The following is a 15,436-nucleotide window of genomic DNA, read 5'->3' as shown; positions in this document are numbered from 1 at the left end:
ACCTACCCTGTCCTAACCCTGTTGTGACCCGTTTTCATTTTCCTGTGTAAAGTAGACTTCTGTCGCCTGGTTCTTAGGTGAACCAAAACCAACCGTCAAAAGTCTCGAAGTCTTTCCGCTGGTAATGCTTGGCGTGTATACCCGCGGTTGACACGGAGAGACCACAGTAACCTACCCCATCCTAACCCTGTTGTGATCCGTTTTCATTTTCCTCTGTGATGCAGAGTTCTGTCGCCTGGCTCTTTGGTGAACCAATACCAACCGTCAGAAGTCTCGAAGTCCTTCCGCTGGTAATGATTGGCGTGTATTCCCGCGGTTGCCACGGAGAGACCACTGTAACCTACCCCGTCCTAACCCTGTTGTGATCCGTTTTCGTTTTCCACTGTGAAGCAGAGTTCTGTCGCCTGGCTCTTTGGTGAACCAATACCAACCGTCAGAAGTCTCGAAGTCTTTCCGCTGGTAATGCTTGGCGTGTATACCCGCGGTTGCCACGGAGAGACCACAGTAACCTACCCGGTCCTAACCCTGTTGTGATCCGTTTTCATTTTCCTCTGTAAGGCAGAGTTCTGTCGCCTGGCTCTTTGGTGAACCAATACCAACCGTCAGAAGGCTCGAAGTCTTTCCGCTGGTAATGCTTTGCGTGTATACCCGCGGTTGCCAGGGACAGACCACAGTAACCTACCCCGTCCTAACCCTGTTGTGACCCGTTTTCATTTTCCTGTGTATAGCAGACTTCTGTCGCCTGGCTCTCTGGTGAACCAAGACCAACTGTCAGAAGTCTCGAAGTCTTTCCGCTAGTAATGCTTGGCGTGTATACCCGCAGTTGCGATGGAGAGACCATGGTAACCTACCCCATCCTAACCCTGTTGTGACCCGTTTTCATTTTCCTGTGTATAGCAGAATTCTGTCGCCTGGCTATTGGTGAACTAAGACCAACCGTCAGAAGTCTCGAAGTCTTTTCGTTGGTATTGCTTGGCGTGTATACCCGCGGTTGCCACGGAGAGACCACAGTAACCTACCCTGTCATAACCCTGTTGTGACCCGTTTTTATTTTCCTGTGTGAAGCAGACTTCGGTCGCCTGGCTCTTCGGTGAACCGAGACCAACCGTCAGAAGTCTCGAAGTCTTTCCGCTGGTAATGCTTGGCGTGTATACCCGTGGTTTCGACGGAAAGACCACAGCAACCTACCCCGTCCTAACCCTGTTGTGACACGTTTTCATTTTCCTGTGTAAAGCAGACTTCTGTCGCCTGGCTCTTTGGTGAACCAAGACCAACTGTCAGAAGTCTCGAAGTCTTTCCGCTAGTATTGCTTGGCGTGTATACCCGCGGTTGCGATAGAGAGACCATAGTAACCTACCTCATCCTAACCCTGTTGTGATCCGTTTTCATTTTCCTCTGTGATGCAGAGTTCTGTCGCCTGGCTCTTTGGTGAACCAATACCAACCGTCAGAAGTCTCGAAGTCCTTCCGCTGGTAATGATTGGCGTGTATTCCCGCGGTTGCCACGGAGAGACCACTGTAACCTACCCCGTCCTAACCCTGTTGTGATCCGTTTTCGTTTTCCTCTGTGAAGCAGAGTTCTGTCGCCTGGCTCTTTGGTGAACCAATACCAACCGTCAGAAGTCTCGAAGTCTTTCCGCTGGTAATGCTTGGCGTGTATACCCGCGGTTGCCACGGAGAGACCACAGTAACCTACCCCGTCCTAACCCTGTTGTGATCCGTTTTCATTTTCCTCTGTGAAGCAGAGTTCTGTCGCCTGGCTCTTTGGTGAACCAATACCAACCGTCAGAAGGCTCGAAGTCTTTCCGCTGGTAATGCTTTGCGTGTATACCCGCGGTTGCCAGGGACAGACCACAGTAACCTACCCCGTCCTAACCCTGTTGTGACCCGTTTTCATTTTCCTGTGTATAGCAGACTTCTGTCGCCTGGCTCTTTGGTGAACCAAGACCAACTGTCAGAAGTCTCGAAGTCTTTCCGCTAGTAATGCTTGGCGTGTATACCCGCAGTTGCGATGGAGAGACCATGGTAACCTACCCCATCCTAACCCTGTTGTGACCCGTTTTCATTTTCCTGTGTATAGCAGAATTCTGTCGCCTGGCTATTGGTGAACTAAGACCAACCGTCAGAAGTCTCGAAGTCTTTTCGTTGGTATTGCTTGGCGTGTATACCCGCGGTTGCCACGGAGAGACCACAGTAACCTACCCTGTCATAACCCTGTTGTGACCCGTTTTTATTTTCCTGTGTGAAGCAGACTTCGGTCGCCTGGCTCTTCGGTGAACCGAGACCAACCGTCAGAAGTCTCGAAGTCTTTCCGCTGGTAATGCTTGGCGTGTATACCCGTGGTTTCGACGGAAAGACCACAGCAACCTACCCCGTCCTAACCCTGTTGTGACACGTTTTCATTTTCCTGTGTAAAGCAGACTTCTGTCGCCTGGCTCTCTGGTGAACCAAGACCAACCATCAGAAGTCTTGAAGTCTTTCCGCTGGTAATGCTTGTCGTGTATTCCCGCGGTTGCCACGAAGAGACCACAGTAACTTACCCTGTCCTAACCCTGTTGTGACCCGTTTTCATTTTCCTGTATAAAGCAGACTTCTGTCGCCTGGCTCTTTGGTGAACCAAGACCATACAAATACATTCAGATAGAAAGAAAAAAGAGATTCACGTTTAGTTTTTTTACAAATCAAGTAATACAAATTATATTTATTGTGATTATTTATTTGGATGTGAGGGATGAAATGAAACAAGAACACTCTTTTTTTGAGCCGATGTTCCGCTTCATATAAGATAATCTTCAAGGTACTATAATTATACAAAAAGATATTTTGTGAGCCATTATGTGTAAGTAAGCACAAAAACTAATATTATAGAGAAATAGAAAAATATTTGTTGTATAACGGTGTAAAAATATAAAGGTATAAATTTGAAATAATAATTGGACATAAGTCAAAAAACAAACAAAACATGAAAATCATGATATTCAAAGTATAAAATCTATTACAATGTACCTAATTATGTATTCATCAAAAAACAGTCAGACGAAAATAGGTACATAACTGTGCTACAAGGTGAATTCTCTAGAGAATTCTCGGCTGTTGCAAACGGGCTTCATAAGGAAACAGGTCAAACATACTCAAAAATAATACATAACAATCACATAACTTCAGGTCAGAGAGAGAGAAACATTGCTAGAATTTTCATTTAATAACCCTTAAATTTCTCTTAAAATTCATCACCAGCATCTGAATATCTTCTATTAAAATTTTGGCATGTGGTTCACCAATGTCCTTCAATTCTGATGCCAAATATTTCGAAAATAATTCGTATGTATCTGCACTATCCGTTTTTTTCTCCGTTATGCTCTTAATGCTGCTGGATAAATCCATAGAAAGCGAATCAGTTCCACTGGCATCACTGCTATCCGTCGTGCTTGCATCTGACTGGTCTTTCCTTCATTTTGGAATAGGACTCCTGAATGTATTGCTACAAGACGGAATAGAGGAACTTGCATCTTCAGAAAGTTGAACATATATTCGACAGGGATATTTGAAAAGATCTCCTTATTTGCTTCTTCATCACATTTATACATGAAATGAAAGAAGCTCACGAGGGGCCAAACAGGTCTGCTATTTACAGGAGCACCACTTCTCTCAAGTTTCTTTTTTATAAGGATTTCCCTTCTATATTTCTCTCGCAGGCTTTTAAGCTTGGCCTTTGCTTCCATCACTAAAACGTTAGTAAATAATTAGTACTTGATATTAACACTTAAAGTTTTCAATACATTACCTGTGCAACCTAGGGTGTTACCTATAGATATCCAACAATTTTCCTTCTGTAAATTAGATTTATACCCATTATCTTTTTTGTCGTACCAGGGCTTGAAATTCGATATACACTGTAGCAAAGTTTCATCGTCAATTTTATTTCGTACAACATTCATTATTGTTTTACAGCACAAAAAACTAACTTTAACAACACAAGGAACAAAAAGAAGGATATAAACGAAAATTCGAACATAATGTTATTGGTTTACAGACAATTACTCAATTCTTTCTCTTTTCGTTTTCAGTTTCACTTAAAGTTAGGTTATGTTCTTCTTATATGACAGATTTGCTACAAACTCAAACTTCATAACGCATGCGTTCAATTGAAGTCCGAAGTTGATTGTGATTATTAATTACGTGCCAACTTTCGTGTCGAAGTGCACTTCGACCAGCGAATTAATTGTTAATGCACCTTAACTGCTTATGGTTTTGAGGGAGAAATTACTGGATTTTTTTTATTCTCCGATGTTTGAGAAGCTCAATATTATTCTGGGAACGTATTCCATCTATACCGAGAGTTACGTGAAATTTTGATACTTAGAAGTGTAGAAATCTTACAAATTTATTCTGAAGCCTCTCGAGTCGAATTTTATGGACATTATACATCGGATTTCAAACCATGCAGGCAAAGTTCAGCTTGCTATGGATGAAAGCGTAATATTGACGTGATCGCACCCTCGTCATCGAAGCTTTTACACATTCGACACAAGAAACCTAGTGGTCTATTGCACGATGAGATAAGGTGATCCAAGAGAATTCAAAAGGAAAGTTTCGTGTCAATAATCACGCCTTAAGCTGCGTTTACATAAGTGAAATTTCCTCGCGAAAATCTCTCTGGCATCAATTACTCGCATCGAGTGAAATTTCGCAATTCTTAAAACAAAACGCAATTAAGACCGAAAACTTTCGCGGGTGGAGCCGCCTTCAGTTTTTGTTACGCAGTCAGTACGGAGATTGTGGATCACGTTTACACAATGCGAAATTCGATGAGCGAAACCCTTTGATGCGCGGACAATAACCGACAGACCTGTGGTTCGCAGCGAGGGCCCTCGCCCCGCAATTCCTCGCGGTGAGGGAGGCGTCTACACTATGCGAAATTTCCTCGTAAACGCAGATTAAGACCCTGACATTATCGACCCAACAAATACTCACATTATTCAATTAATACTGAAAACCTATACTCGTGTTGTTTCTCGAGAACGATAAAGACATGCACTTGATTTTTTTAGCAAAGATCAAGCCTCGTTTTAGATGTCCGTTTCCTTAAATTTTCCGGATGAAACAATGCATCACTGTCTGATGGAAATTTTACTTTTGGTTTTGATAGTCCGTAGAATATCATTTACTTCTAGAAATATTTTTCAGAATCCTGAAGAATTAAATTCAAATTCCGTTAAATTGAAATGTCCATCAGGAATACGCCGTAATAATCCAAAACAAAGAAAAAATGTCTTCTGCATTTGGCGTTGTTTTTCCGTCCACAAAAATATCGTTGATTTGATGGATTCAGCATAAAACAACATGGATTGCAGATAAAAACAGTTTCTTTTACCGATAAAGAGATAGCCTCCACCGAGAATATTTATTCTGGGGAAAATATTCGACCATACCGAATTTTTGCATGCAATTTTGGTCACATGACCGTCCACATGTTGGAAAGTTAATAAATAGGACCGCACCACCAGACGAACGTGATTCATAATTTTTTATTCGACATTGGCTCTTAATTCTTTATTCAGCAGTTATTTTCGATCATTCATTCTATTATTGATTATTAATTCAAATTCCTATTCCAGTTTAATTCAACATTCTCCCGACTCAATTTTATTGGCTCTTGATTTCTTAGTGGTGTGGCCGTACCGGAGCAAACCGTGAGTCTTTCCTTGAAACCGCATTCTTAGTGATTCAATGTTGAGACCACAGTAACCTACCCTGTCCTAACCCTGTTGTGACCCGTTTTCATTTTCCTGTGTAAAGTAGACTTCTGTCGCCTGGTTCTTAGGTGAACCAAAACCAACCGTCAAAAGTCTCGAAGTCTTTCCGCTGGTAATGCTTGGCGTGTATACCCGCGGTTGACACGGAGAGACCACAGTAACCTACCCCGTCCTAACCCTGTTGTGATCCGTTTTCATTTTCCTCTGTGAAGCAGTGTTCTGTCGCCTGGCTCTTTGGTGAACCAATACCAACCGTCAGAAGGCTCGAAGTCTTTCCGCTGGTAATGCTTTGCGTGTTACCCGCAGTTGCCACGGACAGACCACAGTAACCTACCCCGTCCTAACCCTGTTGTGACCCGTTTTGATTTTCCTGTGTATAGCAGACTTCTGTCGCCTGGCTCTTTGGTGAACCAAGACCAACCGTCAGAAGTCTCGAAGTCTTTCCGCTAGTATTGCTTGGCGTGTATACCCGCGGTTGCGATAGAGAGACCATAGTAACCTACCCCATCCTAACCCTGTTGTGATCCGTTTTCATTTTCCTCTGTGATGCAGAGTTCTGTCGCCTGGCTCTTTGGTGAACCAATACCAACCGTCAGAAGTCTCGAAGTCCTTCCGCTGGTAATGATTGGCGTGTATTCCCGCGGTTGCCACGGAGAGACCACTGTAACCTACCCCGTCCTAACCCTGTTGTGATCCGTTTTCGTTTTCCTCTGTGAAGCAGAGTTCTGTCGCCTGGCTCTTTGGTGAACCAATACCAACCGTCAGAAGTCTCGAAGTCTTTCCGCTGGTAATGCTTGGCGTGTATACCCGCGGTTGCCACGGAGAGACCACAGTAACCTACCCGGTCCTAACCCTGTTGTGATCCGTTTTGATTTTCCTGTGTATAGCAGACTTCTGTCGCCTGGCTCTTTGGTGAACCAAGACCAACCGTCAGAAGTCTCGAAGTCTTTCCGCTAGTATTGCTTGGCGTGTATACCCGCGGTTGCGATAGAGAGACCATAGTAACCTACCCCATCCTAACCCTGTTGTGATCCGTTTTCATTTTCCTCTGTGATGCAGAGTTCTGTCGCCTGGCTCTTTGGTGAACCAATACCAACCGTCAGAAGTCTCGAAGTCCTTCCGCTGGTAATGATTGGCGTGTATTCCCGCGGTTGCCACGGAGAGACCACTGTAACCTACCCCGTCCTAACCCTGTTGTGATCCGTTTTCGTTTTCCTCTGTGAAGCAGAGTTCTGTCGCCTGGCTCTTTGGTGAACCAATACCAACCGTCAGAAGTCTCGAAGTCTTTCCGCTGGTAATTCTTGGCGTGTATACCCGCGGTTGCCACGGAGAGACCACAGTAACCTACCCGGTCCTAACCCTGTTGTGATCCGTTTTGATTTTCCTGTGTATAGCAGACTTCTGTCGCCTGGCTCTTTGGTGAACCAAGACCAACCGTCAGAAGTCTCGAAGTCTTTCCGCTAGTATTGCTTGGCGTGTATACCCGCGGTTGCGATAGAGAGACCATAGTAACCTACCCCATCCTAACCCTGTTGTGATCCGTTTTCGTTTTCCTCTGTGAAGCAGTGTTCTGTCGCCTGGCTCTTTGGTGAACCAATACCAACCGTCAGAAGGCTCGAAGTCTTTCCGCTGGTAATGCTTTGCGTGTTACCCGCAGTTGCCACGGACAGACCACAGTAACCTACCCCGTCCTAACCCTGTTGTGACCCGTTTTGATTTTCCTGTGTATAGCAGACTTCTGTCGCCTGGCTCTTTGGTGAACCAAGACCAACCGTCAGAAGTCTCGAAGTCTTTCCGCTAGTATTGCTTGGCGTGTATACCCGCGGTTGCGATAGAGAGACCATAGTAACCTACCCCATCCTAACCCTGTTGTGATCCGTTTTCATTTTCCTCTGTGATGCAGAGTTCTGTCGCCTGGCTCTTTGGTGAACCAATACCAACCGTCAGAAGTCTCGAAGTCCTTCCGCTGGTAATGATTGGCGTGTATTCCCGCGGTTGCCACGGAGAGACCACTGTAACCTACCCCGTCCTAACCCTGTTGTGATCCGTTTTCGTTTTCCACTGTGAAGCAGAGTTCTGTCGCCTGGCTCTTTGGTGAACCAATACCAACCGTCAGAAGTCTCGAAGTCTTTCCGCTGGTAATGCTTGGCGTGTATACCCGCGGTTGCCACGGAGAGACCACAGTAACCTACCCGGTCCTAACCCTGTTGTGATCCGTTTTCATTTTCCTCTGTAAGGCAGAGTTCTGTCGCCTGGCTCTTTGGTGAACCAATACCAACCGTCAGAAGGCTCGAAGTCTTTCCGCTGGTAATGCTTTGCGTGTATACCCGCGGTTGCCAGGGACAGACCACAGTAACCTACCCCGTCCTAACCCTGTTGTGACCCGTTTTCATTTTCCTGTGTATAGCAGACTTCTGTCGCCTGGCTCTCTGGTGAACCAAGACCAACTGTCAGAAGTCTCGAAGTCTTTCCGCTAGTAATGCTTGGCGTGTATACCCGCAGTTGCGATGGAGAGACCATGGTAACCTACCCCATCCTAACCCTGTTGTGACCCGTTTTCATTTTCCTGTGTATAGCAGAATTCTGTCGCCTGGCTATTGGTGAACTAAGACCAACCGTCAGAAGTCTCGAAGTCTTTTCGTTGGTATTGCTTGGCGTGTATACCCGCGGTTGCCACGGAGAGACCACAGTAACCTACCCTGTCATAACCCTGTTGTGACCCGTTTTTATTTTCCTGTGTGAAGCAGACTTCGGTCGCCTGGCTCTTCGGTGAACCGAGACCAACCGTCAGAAGTCTCGAAGTCTTTCCGCTGGTAATGCTTGGCGTGTATACCCGTGGTTTCGACGGAAAGACCACAGCAACCTACCCCGTCCTAACCCTGTTGTGACACGTTTTCATTTTCCTGTGTAAAGCAGACTTCTGTCGCCTGGCTCTTTGGTGAACCAAGACCAACTGTCAGAAGTCTCGAAGTCTTTCCGCTAGTATTGCTTGGCGTGTATACCCGCGGTTGCGATAGAGAGACCATAGTAACCTACCTCATCCTAACCCTGTTGTGATCCGTTTTCATTTTCCTCTGTGATGCAGAGTTCTGTCGCCTGGCTCTTTGGTGAACCAATACCAACCGTCAGAAGTCTCGAAGTCCTTCCGCTGGTAATGATTGGCGTGTATTCCCGCGGTTGCCACGGAGAGACCACTGTAACCTACCCCGTCCTAACCCTGTTGTGATCCGTTTTCGTTTTCCTCTGTGAAGCAGAGTTCTGTCGCCTGGCTCTTTGGTGAACCAATACCAACCGTCAGAAGTCTCGAAGTCTTTCCGCTGGTAATGCTTGGCGTGTATACCCGCGGTTGCCACGGAGAGACCACAGTAACCTACCCCGTCCTAACCCTGTTGTGATCCGTTTTCATTTTCCTCTGTGAAGCAGAGTTCTGTCGCCTGGCTCTTTGGTGAACCAATACCAACCGTCAGAAGGCTCGAAGTCTTTCCGCTGGTAATGCTTTGCGTGTATACCCGCGGTTGCCAGGGACAGACCACAGTAACCTACCCCGTCCTAACCCTGTTGTGACCCGTTTTCATTTTCCTGTGTATAGCAGACTTCTGTCGCCTGGCTCTTTGGTGAACCAAGACCAACTGTCAGAAGTCTCGAAGTCTTTCCGCTAGTAATGCTTGGCGTGTATACCCGCAGTTGCGATGGAGAGACCATGGTAACCTACCCCATCCTAACCCTGTTGTGACCCGTTTTCATTTTCCTGTGTATAGCAGAATTCTGTCGCCTGGCTATTGGTGAACTAAGACCAACCGTCAGAAGTCTCGAAGTCTTTTCGTTGGTATTGCTTGGCGTGTATACCCGCGGTTGCCACGGAGAGACCACAGTAACCTACCCTGTCATAACCCTGTTGTGACCCGTTTTTATTTTCCTGTGTGAAGCAGACTTCGGTCGCCTGGCTCTTCGGTGAACCGAGACCAACCGTCAGAAGTCTCGAAGTCTTTCCGCTGGTAATGCTTGGCGTGTATACCCGTGGTTTCGACGGAAAGACCACAGCAACCTACCCCGTCCTAACCCTGTTGTGACACGTTTTCATTTTCCTGTGTAAAGCAGACTTCTGTCGCCTGGCTCTCTGGTGAACCAAGACCAACCATCAGAAGTCTTGAAGTCTTTCCGCTGGTAATGCTTGTCGTGTATTCCCGCGGTTGCCACGAAGAGACCACAGTAACTTACCCTGTCCTAACCCTGTTGTGACCCGTTTTCATTTTCCTGTATAAAGCAGACTTCTGTCGCCTGGCTCTTTGGTGAACCAAGACCAACCGTCAGAAGTCTCGAAGTCTTTCCGCTGGTAATGCTTGTCGTGTATTCCCGCGGTTGCCACGAAGAGACCAAAGTAACTTACTCTGTCCTAACCCTGTTGTGACCCGTTTTCATTTTCCTGTATAAAGCAGACTTCTGTCGCCTGTCTCTTTGGTGAACCAAGACCAATCGTCAGAAGTCTCGAAATCTTTCCGCTGGTAATGCTTGGCGTGTATACCCACGATTGCAACGGAGAGACCATAATAAACTACCCCGTCCGTTATCCTGTAAACCGTGTACTGTTTCATTGTTTTTCATCTGAATCAACCCCGTCCTTTTCAATTGAATATGTTCAATTCTGATTGGCCTGTACACTGAAAATCATTGAAAATGCTCGGAATCAAACCCATCGCGGAATAACAGGGTCTTGGATTTTTCTGGGACAATCGGTTACTGTAAATTTTGTGTGAACCCCATACATCCCCCAATTCTCAGAAGGAGAAGACTATTGATTGCTTTCTTTCTTTTATACCTGCTATTTTGACTGAATCTAGTTGATTTGAATATTATTCAATTCATTAATTTCACTGTGTTAATTCTGAATTACTGACCGCCGGGAGAGTTTAATTGTTTAATTTTTGTTTACCTCATTTTGAACTTGGTCACCCATACAGCATATGTATGTCCATTGAACGTCCATTGGACGTACAAAATGGAAATGACGGACATCCATTGTACGTCCAGTTATGTACAATGATAGTTCCAGATAATGTCCGAACCTCACTGGATTTAGCATCCTATGGTCGTCCATACAGGATATACAATGGACGTACATACAGGATGTTCAGTGGACGTACATACAGTTTTCAAGGAGGCATCGTCGTCCACAGGGAACTGGAATCTCGTAAATATTGAATCCATCGTAGTTGTTTGATCCCCCTTGGCAGCTAAAGAAGATTTGATCTCTTCCCGATCCGTCTTCTTGTCGGCCATGATATTTGCCAAAAACACAAACTGTTTAATTATATTTTTTCAGTTCATCCATCCTCTATTTATAAAAAATTTCACAATTGAAATTCATTGAAAACTTCAAACTTCGAATACTCTTACCCATTTGTATATTGTTTTTATGTATTGGGCAACAGCAACAAGTGCCCAGTGGGGAATCTGCTATACGAGCAGTTTCTGAAGCAGCATTAGCATTTCCTTCGAAATAAAAGATAATTATTATTGTCTCCAAAAATTTTTCATTTGCAATAATTTATTCCACATGCAGAAAATATTTATATAGGCAAGTACTGTAATTTTTTTTAATCTATCGAGTATGCAGCATATTTCATAAAGCAATTCATGTTATGTTACTTCCAACCCAGTGTCATTTGAATTGAAATGAGAGACGCTCGAGTCAATCAAAATGTAACGCCTTTTTTCTTGGGGTACTCGAGCGCCAGCTATTCTTTGAAGGAAAAATAGCAAACCTACCCTGGTAGCTACGAGCCGAAGACAAAGTTCCTTGGTGTCTGGGGTATAAGCGACAACCAGTGAAAGCCAAAATCAGCGTATACAAATTTTATTTGTCGACTCGTAAAAGGAAACACAAAAGGCACTTCACAAAATCCGTACCACGGAATCAGATATAAGCAACAATTAAGTGGTAAGATTACTGCGTGAAACGGACGGAATTAGACAGGTCAACGTGGTACGGTGTTTCCGGACATGTTCGCCAGCCATAACCTGTCTTAGGTTCTGGCTGGCACTTACACGGACAAGTATCAGACCTCAGCCAGGTTAGGGGATGAAGTGAGACGGCATAGACTTACGACGGTTCACCTTTAGGTGCGTTCTGCACCCCCTGAGTATCCACGCCAGCGGGGTATTGTACTAGCAGCAGAGGTGAAGATTGGAAAGTAAGGAAGAGTCGCCACCCCAAAGTGTGTTCGGTAGCCCCTGAGTAGCCACGCCAGCGGGGTATCCTATTAAAAGTAGGGCTGGAGCTCAAACTGTGGTTTGGGACGGTTGCAGTTGGACGCTGAGGTTTCAAGACAATAATAACTGTGAGTGTTGTCTTACCTACGGTTTCTGGACGGGCACTTGCACTCGGAAAGGAAAATAATCAAATGAAAGTAAAGAAAAATTCTATCCGGAATAGCCAAAAATAAAGGAAACTTAACGGCAGAACAATAAGTCGCGAAGGCATACGGCCGTTAATCATAAGTGAGTGACCTGCAAGGGAACACCTGATTTTATACCCACAAGGGGGAGTGCGGACATCAGATGTGCCCCGGCTGTCGAAAATCGGTAAAATTTGCGTCGATGAAGACGTCTTAATTTCGACTTATCTAGACTGGCGAAAAAAACCCGGTTATCTTCCAGTTCAGGATGTTTTGTACGGTGCGACATCGTATTCGTATAGAACTGAAAAACGGAATGAAAACGATGCGGAAAGTTTAAAATTCCGAACGATGTCGGACTCCTAAATTGGAAACTGAAAATATTCCTCTCAAAATTAATTCGAAATAAAATCACTCAAAATGAAACAAAAAGATTATTCTTAAATGAGGGAGCATTTTGCTAGAAAAATATATCCTCATTACAGAAGGTACATCAGAAATATCATCTTGACAAAACAGAGATCATTTAAATCAAAGCAAGTGAGTTTGCAACCTTATGATTAAAAAAAGAACCACACCCTCGTTGATGAATCCATTCATCATTGAATTAATATTATAGTATTTATAGTCGACCAAATCATAAAACTAACACTTACTGTTGATGGTTATGTCCCTGCAGTTTCCGTGACCCACCTGGTCGGAGGTTCAGGGAAGGCCTTTCCTTTGCGAATGGAAATAAGCTCATCATCATCTGGTTGAGGTCGCTGGTATATTCTGCGACATTCAACTTCTTTTTCTGGTTTCTAAATAATTATCCGAAATCAAACTTATAATAGGTTTGTTCGTAGAGTAGTCCCAAACTGTCCCGAACTGTACAGAGCATGCGCAATTCAATATTTGCGTTCGTAGTGTCGTAATTTCTGATTCAGAACTGACAGTCGGCTGTTCGCAGAGGCCATTCTGTATCAAATCACAACCGTTTGAAAAATTCACGACTCAAGCTGTGAACTAAAAATCCTGAACTGTCGAGCATGTGCAGAGGATCAGAATCAGAACAGTTTCGAAAGTTAACAGGTGAAGTCATTTGATTTTGGATATATTCGGACTTAATTGCTTTGTTGAATATAAGGTATGTAGATTTTCTTCAAGAGATAAGTTTTTTAGATTAAAGTGAATTTTATTTTCAAGAATGTCTAGCTCAAGTGACCACGGCAGTGATTTTAACGAGAATGTGTACTCATCAAGTAGTGATGAAGAGATTTTTGTCTTACTAACTCAAGGGGAACCCAGTCGCAGAAATGAAAATTATATTCAGACAGTGCGATCTTACAGTGATATAGAGTTTCTGAAACATTTCAGAGTATCACGTGGAGTGTTGAATGATATTGTGGAAAGGTTTGAACATTCTGAGTACTATTCGTACCAGGTGGGAGAGTTTGGCAAGATAACGGCTTTTGAGTATGTCGTGGTATTTTTGTGGTTTTCTGGCCATGAGAGTGCCTCCTTCAGGGATGTGGCGGATAGGTTTGACATTTCTTTAAGTACCCTGAGGAAAATCATAAATAAAATGATTTTTTTTTTATCAAACCTTTCGGCTGAAGTTATAAAGTGGCCAAACAGTCAAGAAAAAAATTAAATTGAGGCCTATTATCGCAGCAGAGGTTTCCCAGGGGTGATTGGTGCCATCGATGGTTCTCATATTAGGATTGATAAGCCATCCGTAGATCCAGATTCATACCTGAATAGGAGACATTTCTATTCTGTACAGGTTGGTAGAATGTCTAAAAAATTCTTGCTTGACAAGTAGTAAGATAATCAAATTATACTATTGCTACGTAATATCTTTTTGAAAAGATATTGATTTATAGATTACGAAAGAAAACACTGCTCTACGGTTTCAAATATTTGATTTCCTTCTCAGGTGTTTGAATATAAATATTAATGTTTCAAATGCTAAATAACACCTATTTATTCCACAAACTTATTGATATCATTATAAAACATGTTCATTATGTATGTGTTATCTACCTAATTGTTTATGAAGACTTAATAATTTCTATGATATTTCAGATGCAAATTGTTTGTGATCATGAAAGGAGGGTCAGAGATGTTTTTATAGGCTTTCCTGGTTCTGTGCACGATAGTAGAGTTTATCGGGCTTCACCATTGAACGATTCATTGGTTCAGAAGTGTGGAGAATTTTTTATATTGGCTGATGGATATCCATGTCTTAGGAATATGCTGACACCATATAAAGATAGAGGCAATCTACAACCATACCAGATTAACTACAACATAAAATTGTGTAGAAACCGTTATGTTATAGAACATTGCTTTGGTATGATGAAGCAGAAGTTTCGGCAACTCTATCACCTGAAACTCAGGAAAATAAATGAAATTGTTCATTTCATCAGAGCATGTTGTGTATTGCACAATTTAGCACTGGATGACAATTTTCCCACTGATGAAAATTTTCTTCGGGAAGATATTGAAACAAGTATATTTGAAGATGAAGGGACAGGAAATGACGTGGAGGGCAGAAATGGCCTGGAATTTAGGAATCAGGTGGCTCGAAACCTTCCAATGTAAATATATTTGTCCAATATTTTTTTACTATTCCCAACTATTTATTTAAGAATAAATCAATGAAATAAAAAAGTGTTTTATTCTAATAAACTGTATAAAATGATAAATACATAAACTTTATGAAAACTCAAAAATATATTATGATACATAAAATCTAAGGCTGAATCAAGGACTTCGGTCGATGGCCATTCAAGAACAGTTATGATTATTAATACATGAAATGAAATAAATTTATTTATTTATTTATTATTTATTACAAAATTGTTACGAGTAGAGGACAAGCCTATAAACTCGAAGATTATTAGATTACATATGTGCATACATAAACTGATGAGGATAAAAATGAAAGCGAAAAATACAAAACTGAAATATCGTATACAAAAACAAAAACAAAAATTAGATATAACACCAGAGTTCCTCATAGAGAGGACTTCCACCTGTCGTAACTGTTTTTGAAACCGTTTACCGAGGTCGATCGTACTACGCATTCAGGCAGACGGTTCCAATTGTGGAATATCCGGTTAGGGAGAAAGTGTTGACGTTGGGAGGACCTGAAATTTTCACGTTTCAACTTGAAAATGTGCCCTCGCAAGTTATCCCTATTCAGAGGAAACATACTGCGAACCCTCTCACCGAAGTGGCCCTGCATGGCTCGAAACGAGAAGATCAGGTCACCGCGTACACGTCTCTCCTCGAAGAG

At 43.3% G+C, this 15,436-nt stretch overlaps 1 long non-coding RNA gene across 1 annotated transcript; it reads left to right on the top strand.

Moving 5' to 3' along the window:
• The first annotated feature begins 10,331 nt into the window (after positions 1 to 10,331).
• Positions 10,332 to 14,967, top strand: LOC123322185. The gene is made up of 2 exons (XR_006539071.1): positions 10,332 to 13,918; positions 14,221 to 14,967. It is a non-coding gene; the product is annotated as an uncharacterized LOC123322185 (long non-coding RNA).
• Positions 14,968 to 15,436: the final 469 nt, after the last annotated feature.

Source organism: Coccinella septempunctata, chromosome X (assembly GCF_907165205.1).
Source record: "Coccinella septempunctata chromosome X, icCocSept1.1, whole genome shotgun sequence".
NCBI classification, from domain to species: Eukaryota; Metazoa; Arthropoda; class Insecta; order Coleoptera; family Coccinellidae; genus Coccinella; species Coccinella septempunctata.
The sequence above is the reverse complement of the archived record's forward strand: the minus strand, read 5'-3'. Positions and strand labels throughout refer to the sequence as shown.